The following is a 10,952-nucleotide window of genomic DNA, read 5'->3' as shown; positions in this document are numbered from 1 at the left end:
AGAAATGATGCCCACACACCAAGGAAGAAAAACCCCTTATCCAATCTCTCAAAAACACTTCAAAACACGAACAAATTGATGCCCAAAACCTTTGAAATCCTCGACATATTTATAGGTAAAATCCGGCCATCCTTTAGCCAATCACTGGCCATTACTTCTCTCCCAAGCTTCCTAGGCTCATGCTTGGCAATACCCTGGCAAGATCCAACAGTCCCATTGCTGGATTTGGGCTCCATGTGCAGCGGCAGGTTGGCCATGCTACTGGCAATAAGTTTCAAAAATTACACTTTTACCCCTCTAATTATTTTTTTCGCATTTTGGCCCTCTTCCTCAAGTTCTTAAACTTTGATATTTTACCACATGAACCCCCAAATCTCACGCTTCAGAATTGACCCAACAAATTTAGAAAAATGTCATTTTTTTTTACCCCTTTTCAACTAGATTTAAAAATTAAACTTAGGCCCCAAATGCATGTTTCGATTGCAAACCCCTTTTTTTTTATCCTAAAACCATTTAAGGGTTGTTTTATTCACAAAATTAGAGTCTCTTCAGGGTTTCATGGATTTTTTGAAAGTCCCTTACTATCATTTAATTTTTCAGGCTAACTTCTAATTGTACCGAAAACCATATTTGATTTGATTTATTTCGGCATCATGAATCCCGTCTCGAGACGTTCATCAATTTCATACCCTTTTCCTTAGATATCTAAGTCCCAGGGTACTTCATGCAGTTGATTTGGTCACCTATTCAGGGTATCTTGATATCTATTTTCCACAAAATTTCGTATTTCCACCAAAACACTTATTTACAAAAATTACAGGTCTTACAGTAGTAAAAATCATGTCAATCCATAATCAATCAATCAGAGTCCCTATCCGATTAATCTAAGAACCAAGAATATTTAAAAAATCTTGTTACCAGAGTATCTCATCACATATTCTTAACACCTTAAGAATAAGACTCTCAAATAGGAAATCCAGGGGCTTATTCATATAACGAACTGGAGAGTTTAATGAATGATGTTTAACTTTCCTTTTATTAAATATACAAAAAGATACATCACATCTATTAATTACATATGCAATACATCATCTAAATCTAACATTTGGACACATTACTAACAATCTTGTTTTTGTTTGAAATGAAATATAAATTTCATATGAAACCCAAATATCTTCTAGGTTTAGTTCAAAACCTATTTTTCATTTGAAATGAAAACTAGAAGAAATCTTGGCTTCGTGAATGAAAACCAAATAAAAAATTCTGAGTTTGGTTAATTTGGTTGTTAGTTTTTTAAATTTCTTTTTCTTAATTATAAGGGTAGTTTAAGATTTTTAATAAATCAATTATCTTATTTAGTAGTGAGGGATTTATGTTTCATGGTAAGTGTTGTTATCGAAAAACAAGAATTAACATTTATTTTTAGGCAAATTCAAGAAACAGTTAGTAAGGCTAGGTGCAAGTACAAGGGCTTGTCCAAGGGAATCCAATATTGATGAAGGGTTGCTCAATCCACTATCGTGGAGAGCAAGACAATGTCTCCAAAGAGGTTGTTTGAAGAGATTGCTCTAGTAAGGGATGGTCAGCAAGGCAATTAGAAGGCATGTGGGAATTTTTCATGCTAGCCCTCTAATGTGTAAGCCAGACACTGCTTTAGTAAAGAGAGTATGTAGATGCAATGTGTATGGTGTATGCAATTAATGGTCCAACTATGTGAGGATTTTTCCCATAGAGTTATGTAGAAGAGTTATTCGGGTAGCCTGAAGAGCAACGCAGTATTAGTCTTAGAGTTGGGAATTAGAATATTCCAATTAGAAGTGGGAGACCATGATTTGAATTAGAAGTTTATAAAATAGGAGATTGGAATTAAAAGTCGCAACCATGAGGGGTCAAGAGGTATTTATAGGCATTAGCTGGTGATTGGGACACATGGCATGAACGTGCGAGGAAGGGGTGACTCATCAAATTTTGGGTTGGGCAACTCTCTCGACCATATGTAGTTGTCTTGTGTTTAAGCTTAGAAGGACTTTGGTGAGAAACCTTCATTAAGGAATGATCCCCTGAAGGAAGAAGGCTTAAAAAAGGGCAGGCCACACTGTGTAGAACAACAAATCGTAAATCAATGTGAGAGATGGGTCTCCCTAAAGGCTTTGCCTGGGAGGACTGCTTAACCAGGTGGCTCATGCAGAACAAGTCCTTGGGGAGCTAATCCCAAAGGCTCCTTTTGGGAGAAGCATCTCTCCTGAGAATGATTACCTCCCTGAGGGTTTTGCATGAAGACTTCTCCTGGAGAATTGCCCTAGGAGGTAGGTTATAATAATGGTTTCCCTACTCTTGTCTTTAACTGAGAGTTAGAAGGAAGAATACACAGGGATGTGAGAAAGTTACCCCAAAGAAGTCAAAACTTGCTATGGGCTCTTGCTAAAGAAACTCAATCGAAAAGATGCATCGAGATGTAGAGTCCTTGAAGAGTCGAAATGCAAGAGGATTTTGTTGGTTTTGGTCTCGATAAGTCACAAATTTTTAAACCCACGTTGGCAATGATTGCGACGTCAATTTGCAGTCATGAAGACTAATCTATAAATAACAAAGAAGGACCACATGTAGATGCCACTGAATTTCTACGAGTACTCGAAGGCTTTGTGCATCTAAATCTCCTTGAAGAATCGACTTGAAGATCTTTCGACAGCCTAAAAAATCTTGCTTGCTTAATCAATTTGAAAGGTTTAAATGGAAGACTTACCTTGAAAGACCTTACTTGAAAGATTAACCAAGGTAATCTCTAATGGCCCGAGTTAAGTTCACTCTAGGGGCTAGAAAGGGTCTCAAGGCTGAGGCGTTGGTGCCTTCTAAATGCCAACAATTGGTTTCAAGAAATAGCTTGAGTTAACTTCACTCGAGGGGTTGGATAGAGTCTTAGGGCTGGGGCATTGGTGCCTTTTAGATGCCAACAATCAATTTTAAACACCCATGACATAGAGGGAATTTGCAGGGCGTTTGACATTCCATCCTCATGGATGCCGAGGAGGTTGAAGAAAGATGAAAGGACTCCAACTGTCAGAGGGGGATGAGTAGCTATTCATCTTGATAGTGTAAGGATGGGCTTACGACTCCCACTCCACCCTTTTGGAATGTAATTTCTAGGTGAGAATGAGTTAACACTAGCTTAATTACACCCTAATGGTTGGGCAGTGCTCGTGGGATTTTTCATCCTTTACAAGGAATGAGGAGTGAACCACCAAAATTAATAAGTTCTATATTCACCAAAACTCCTTTATATTTTTTCATAAATAATAACACACACACACACACACACACACATATATATATATATTGACCTATAATCAATACAATAACAAAATATAAAAAGTTAGAGTTTAAATCAAGATTAATAAAGAGAATTCAAAAAAAAAAAAACCTAGACCCAACTCATTAGGAGAAGGTCAAGCCAAACTCAAGGTCCAATATATTTAGATACCACTTAAATTAAGCTTATAAATACTCTATAATTTACATCCTAAACCCTAACTTAACTTAATTTCACTAACCTTATTCTCCAATTTTGGTTGTTGCTTGTTCTTTTCTTTTATTAATGAATTATCTATTAAGTTTTGATTTGATGAGAAAATAAGAAGATGCTTGTTGATGATAATAATCAAAATAGTATATTAGAGATAACAGATAATAATCAAGTAAAGCTTGTAAATCAATCGCGTTTATTAATCTTTTTAATCCAATACAAATCCATGGTACTCAAGTAATATATCAAGTTAGAAATTTCATCCTTTTAATCGAGTATAAAGTCACATGTAATTGAGAAACTATCTGTATCCCATTTTGTAATAGAGTATAATTGTTCTATATTAGAGCAATGATCCCATTCAAAATAAGTCTGAAAGCCAAATCAATTAGGCTTGTCTTTTTAATCGAGTAAGCTAATTCTATCTAGAAGATAATCAATTACAAGTTATAGTGTATTCAAGTAAGCATAAGACTATACTCAACTAAATATACTCTTGTACTCAAGTAGATAGTGCAAGTTTTTGGCAGAGCAAAATTAATCAAGTACTTAAAATTTGTAATCAAGTAATCATCTAAATGTACTCAAGTAAATCTTACTTGTAATCGAGTATTTATTCTACAGAAAGTTGTTGAGTCTCTTGTACTTTTGATGTAATCAAGTACTAGAATTTGTAATTGAGTAAATGTATATTTATATTCAACTAAATTAAGCTTTCCAATCAAGTAAGCTTTACAAATTACTGTCACAAAATTTTAATCGAGTACAATCATTTTGTAATCAAGTAAATCAGAAAAATAGGTGAATACAAACTTTGTATACTTGAGTAAATATACAACTTAGGCGATTAAATTGTTGTTTGTAATTGGGTAATATTTGATAGTTTCTAAATTTTTAGTCATTATAGAGCATTTAATGCACAATATTTCTTCTTTTCAAAGTTCAATCAGAACATTAAACGTTGATGAATATTTTCAAACAATTTGTACATTAAAATTGATATTCTAACTGATTTGTGAGATATTGTAGAGATAAAAAAATGACAGTTAGACACAAAAAGCATTCTTTTTTAAAGGATATTCTAGCAGATGCATTAAAGAGAGGAACACTACATAAAGGGATTGGAGTCTAAAGAAATGAAGAATGCTTGAAAAATTGATCTATCCAAAACTCTAAAGCTTTGAAGTGCTTCATTGCTTGTGATCCTTCAAAAGAAAAGAAAAGGAGATTAAACAACCAAGAGAAGTATCTAATTTTATTGTATCACTTGAAACCTTCTCTTGTATCTTTTACTATCATTTTATTGTAAAGATATAAAGTATAAGCTTGACCCTTGTAAAAGGCAATGGTTGTGGCTAATCTAGTTGTAAAAGCCTTCTGTTATAAAGGTTTGTAGCTGAGTCTATTGTAAAAGCTACTCTAAAATTCTAGGTTGACTAAATCCTTGGTTGAGAGTCAAGGTAGTGGAGTAGGCAGGTTGTTAAACCACTCTAAAATTCTAGTGTACTACAATCTTTTATTTCTCTTTACTTTCAGCTTTAATCTGTTTGAGAAATTTTTATAAGGGTAAAAGCTTAATTCACCCCTGCCCCTCTTAAGCTAATTGTGTTTTACATCCCTCAAGTTAATTGACTATTTTATGGGAAAAATTAGGTCCTATAAAATGGGAGATTTGGGGATGGTCTCCCATACAGGAGAGAAAATAAAGAAGAGAGAAAACTAGTGAAGAGAAGAAGAAACTTCCGTCAAGGTTATCAAGGAGAGAACGAGAAGCTAGGGAAAATGAGAAAGCTCTTCTCCAATGAGACCTCAAGGTGAGTTTCTCCCACCCACAAACTCCTATTTCGTGGATTTTTCGTGTTGCATGAGAAATCGATTTTGAAAATTTACTCTATTTAGTTTTTCATTTGCACCTATGATCATGTATGGCCATGCTACTTTGCTTTACATTACTTAGGCCTGGGGTGATGTTGTCAGGACCTTCCAAGAGATGCTTAGGGCACTGATTGAGAAAGCTCTCAGAAGCATGACAACATTGTCACAAGTGACATTGCAGAGTAGAAACTTGCATTTTTGTTCATATACACAATTTATATAAATGTTTTATTTTAGAGTTCTTTACTTAGAATGTTCATCTTCTAACCTGGGTTCATCCCCTTGAATATTCAAATGTTCTAGGTGAGCCAAATTGTTCGAAGGAAAAGGAAAAGTTCTTGAAATGTAGGTTTTGGAAGCATCATTTTTATTTTTATTTTTATTCTTTTGTGGCATGTCATGTTTTGTAGTTGCTATATGAGTTTTTAGGTGATGTACTAAAAGTACATATAAGTTTTATTTTGGTGATAATAAGTGTATCAAACATGTTAAATTTAATTGTACGAACTAAGTTTTCATTTAAGCCACTTCATTTTATTTTGGTGGAAATTGATGACTTTTAAATTCATATCTTGAGTTGTAGTGACTTAAGAGATTTATTCTTAGCGTTTCTAAAGATTTCCAGTTGGGACACTAGAAAAGTCTTTTTTTCTCTTCTCTTTTAAATTCAGCATTTCAGAACAAATAAAAATTTTGGACTCCTTAATATAACTTGTTAATTAAACTAGCTTCGATCCATGAAAATGAGTACACACACAAAGACCTCAACTTGATAAATTAAACCGAACACAAGAGTTTAAGTGGAAAGATAAGGCCACTAAAGGTAAACCTTTCTAAGCGTCACTTCGGATAATAATCTCTAGTGAATTTGGGAAAAATAAATAATGAAAATAAAAGGTCAAACAAATGAAGGTTTTGAAAGTAAAATATAAATCATAAGGGTTGGCGAAGGGTCTTTACGAGAAATGTTATAAAAAAAAATTTCCCAAATTATGATGTGGAAACACAAAATAGAGATAATAGTGTTTAATAATCAATTGTCTTCCCATGCTCCAACTTAATATCTTTTGTAACGCTCCAAAAATTTTAGGAAAAGAATAAGTGGGGAAAATGATTTATAATAACCAGTAATTTGTGTAATTAAGGTGATTATTTATGATTATTAAGGATTGGTGGGTTTAAGGAATTTAATGGGAAAAATTGGAATATATCGTAATTGAGTTGAGAGGTGTAATTGAAAGTTTTTGGAAGAATTTGAGGTCTATGTGCAAATGTCAGAAGCTAGTGATGGAACACCTTAAGAATAAAACGTGCACATTACAAACTAAGGGAATCAGTAGAGCAAGTGGCGCGTGCGTGGGAAGGCCATGCGAGAGGTCTTGGGTTCAAGTAAGCGCGCAAAAGCAGGGAGAAAAATGGCTGTATTTTTGCCATCCATCAAGTGCCCAAAATAACGTCGTTTCAAGCGCCACGCAAGGCCCACGCGGGCCTTGCTGCTGTTATCACGAGTAGCAGCTGTCACTAGGCAGCCTGTTACTACGCCAAGTGGCCTGATTCCACGCTGCCACGTGGCATTTGATGCCAACTCCTCCTTCTATTTTCCTATAAATAGGTGTGTGGCCATGAGGTTGAGAGAGAAGTGCGGAGTTTGAAGAAGAAGTTGGCGCAAGAAACAACACGAGAGGGATAAAAATAAAGGAAAGAATTGGAGAAAAATTAGTCAACGTGTACCAAGTATAAAAATAGTTGGAATTAAATTAGGGGTATATGAGATAATGTTGGATTTGAATAATTTTTATGATGTTGGATTTTAGTAAAGGAGCGTGGAGCCATAGCTTTGGCCTTTCGAGTACTTTTAACAATTTAAAGGAAAATAATTAAGGCAAGTTTCATCCTCTCATTCTTGTTTATGTAAGTTCCTACTTTTTCAAGTTACTTGCGAGTTTTTAAGTCCATTGAGACATGCTATAATTTTATTTTCGATTTGTTGACTTGGCTCAAAACCCCTTTTTGAGCATATAAATAGGGCTTGTTTACCCTATAATTCATTGGGAATGGTGCTTGTTGGCTAGGGTAGGATGTATGCGATGTGTTGTAACACCTTGCAAATGGACTGATTATGAATTTGTCATCTTGCTTTATGTTTTGAGATCCTCTTGTGTGTCCTATGCATATAATTATGTGTGGTTGTGATGTTGAAGCCTGATGCATGTTGTGCATGAAGAGTTAGATGCTTGGGGTTTTAGGGCCATTGTGCATATGCATACTCATGAAATGATTTTTAAAAAGAATATGGTACTTGATGCCCGTGGCTGACTGTCCGTGGGGATATATCCTGTAAATCTCGAGTAGGCGGAATGCTAGATTCATGGTGGGCTTTGACCCTATTCATATATGGTGGAAAAGATCCGCAGGGATATTTTATATTCTGCAAATCTCAAGTGAGCAGAACGTCAGAGTCATGGTAAGGCTTTGTCCCTTTCGAATATAGTTCTGATAATGGTAGTATCTGTTTCTAAACATGATTTATGAGAAGCATATCCGAGGGATATTTCATACTTCCTATAGTTCAGTACCCTCCAATGTTCCTGATATTTATGCCTCATTTTTTATTTTATTATACTTTCTGTGCCTTGTGGCTCATATTTACTTGTATCATTCCGAGAAAAGAAAATATAATACCCAGGGAAAATTCTTAAGGTTATAAATGGTATTTTATGAAGGGTATAAATAGAATTTTAGAAAGAAAGAGGTCGTGGGATACACTAACACAATTTTAAGCGATCGAATCGATTGAAGGGAGTATCCCAGACCCTAGATGTTTAAGGGAAATGGAATAGTATCGACGAGCGATTCGAGGCATGATTTTATGTATCAAAAGAAATTGGATCGGGAATAGTTTTCAGTACAACTGTCGATCGGGCTGAAAAATTGAATCTACATAAGAAACCTCCGAAGAGTCAACATAGTGCTTTAAGGACTGATATTTTATATATGAAACAACATTTGAGCGATTTCAAGCTTAAACAAAGAGAATTAGGGTCAAAACGATCAATTAGGCCAAGGTGTAATTTTTTAATTTTATCCGATGAAGGTTAAAAGGGTAATTTTTTGGAAACTTCAAGGATGAAATAAATAGTACAAAGCTTGTGGGCCTTAGTGGTATAGTTGGATAGATCAGGGGTGTTAGGGAAAAGGTCGAAATGGCATTTGAAGAAATAGCGGGGGCTGAAGTGCAATTAACCAAAACCTGTAGTGTGAACGCAACAAGGAAATCGGCCGCCGCAATCCATCGCATGTGGCCATTGTTTTCGGCAATGGGACAATAAAGGGAGGCTCAGGGGAGGTGGTATATGGCGCAAGGAGGCTTGAGGGCCAAGCCTTGGCCTTTGATTGGTTGCAAAACGACAAGAAATCGCTTATAAATAGCTAGGGTTTGGCCAAAACTTTACAAAAGAATTAATCACATTTGGGAGTGAATCAAAGGCAAGGGATAGAGGGCTTTTGGTCTCGAGGCATCAAGGATCAAATTTGGAGCATTTGGGAGCGTTTGGAGTGCATTTGGAGGTTGTTCGAGCTTAGCCGAAAAAAGTGAGGCAGACCGCCAAGGCCGACCTGCAACTCACCTTTTGGAGGCATTTCCAGTGGTCTTTCGATCGGCAAGGGGTGCCGTTGTGATCGACATGTCAAGGGCTTCAACAAGGTGTCATTGGTTTCACCATCGGAGGAGTCGCTGGCGGCCGAAAGTAAGGAAGAAGACTAATGCGTGTCTGCACGCGCCAGCTTTCACGAACAGACACCCGTAGGGCGCGTGAGCAGAGGTAACTTTTGTTATTTTATTTCAATATTTCCTAAATTTATTTTAGGAATTATCATGTTGAAAAAATTGGGAAAAAATTTGAGGAGATAATTATTTTTGAATTATCGAAGTAAAAATTAGGAGAAAAATAGAGAAAATTATGAAAAAATTGAGAAAAAAATATATTTTGATGCTCTTTAATTAAATATGATGTTTAGGGAGTATCGTGGCTTGAGGTTGAGTATAAGTTAGGGTGTTTGAGATTTTGCACGCAAATCAAGGTCATGCACGAGGATCGAGGCATTCCGAATACGTTCGCGGTAAGTAATTTACCCAAAACTTGACTTATTGTGGGTGTTTCTACCCTAAAAACTTGGTACTCGTTCTATCTAAATGTGTTGTGATTTCATGCAAAATGGTTTTGTTGCATGCAAACAATAACCGGTGACGGTTGGTTTCATGAGGGAGGTTTGTCCCTAAACGTTTTGTACTTGTGCATTGTATTTTATAAAATGTTGTTTATATGATGCATTGAGTTATGAAATGTGGCATTGTCATGCGTTTTGTGATTGGTCATATGGAATGTCAGCTTAAAATAATGTCTGGATAGTGTAGCCATAATTCCCCAATGGTGTTAACGGAATAATAGGGGTATCTTGTGCTGGTGTGCATGCTGGGATAGCTACCTTGGTTTCTGTGCCGGGCCGTTTGGTTATGGAAGTTGCACTAGAATGACTAAGTTGTTCATATGGGATTTGAGTTGGGATTAGGTAGTGGTTCTTGGATGCTTTTGAGTGGGAACGTAATCCCTGACGTAATTATGGTGAGCTGGGTTCCTGCATTGATGTGACCCTCTTGGGTCGGAAGTGGTAACGATTGTTCTCGAGATGTTGGAGAGATGCGTTGACCTAGCCCCTTTTAAGCTAGAACCGCATTGTGTCGATGTGTCGGTGTGGTGGCGTGGCCTTTAAAGAGATATTGCTCTTTCCCCGTGGTAGGGTTAAGCGCTATGTGAGATTCTCTTGGGCTAGGGCTTGCTGGGTTGTGTTGGTTTATTTCATGTCTTACATTCATTCATGAAAATGTGTTTTGAACTCTCACTTAGATAATTCATCATCTAATATGGACTATTTCCTTGGAATATTCAAACGTTCCAGGTGAAGGTAGCGGTGAGAAAGGAAAAGGGATTGCCGAAAAGTGACGGCGATTAGTGGATAATCTATAGTATGTTATTTTTAATTATGCTATTTATTTTGATGACTTCATGTAAAACACTGGATCGGCTTTATGTTATGAATAAAGTGGTTTCGGTTATGTTATATTGAGGTTTCAATCTAGCTTCTACATTTGAGGTGATTTACCTGTCTTAGTTTATTAATGATTCTAAGTTGATATACTGAGAAGGTGTAACGGGATCGTCGGGGAACAATTTTTGTGATGAGTTTCCATTGAAAAATATATTTCGGGAATCTTACGTTACCTAATACCCTGGGAAAGCGGGGTGTTACAAGAAAGGCCAAGATCGAGGGTGAGTGAGATGGTGTTGAGCTAGCTAGGTAGTTGGTATAGGGTAGTCCTAGCCTTTCGAGTCCTGAGGAGTTTGTATTCTCTAAGGTGTCGAGGTTTTCTTTTTGACTTTCTTTTGTGTGTAAAAACGGCACTGGTGTTATCCTTATGAATACTCATCGTGTTTTTCGTTGTGTTAAACTACGATGTTGTATAGTTTGCTTAAGTAGGTTTTGTCTCCATTTTTTACTC

This window comes from Diospyros lotus, chromosome 9, assembly GCF_014633365.1.
Source record: "Diospyros lotus cultivar Yz01 chromosome 9, ASM1463336v1, whole genome shotgun sequence".
Classification (NCBI taxonomy): domain Eukaryota; kingdom Viridiplantae; phylum Streptophyta; class Magnoliopsida; order Ericales; family Ebenaceae; genus Diospyros; species Diospyros lotus.
The sequence above is the reverse complement of the archived record's forward strand: the minus strand, read 5'-3'. Positions refer to the sequence as shown.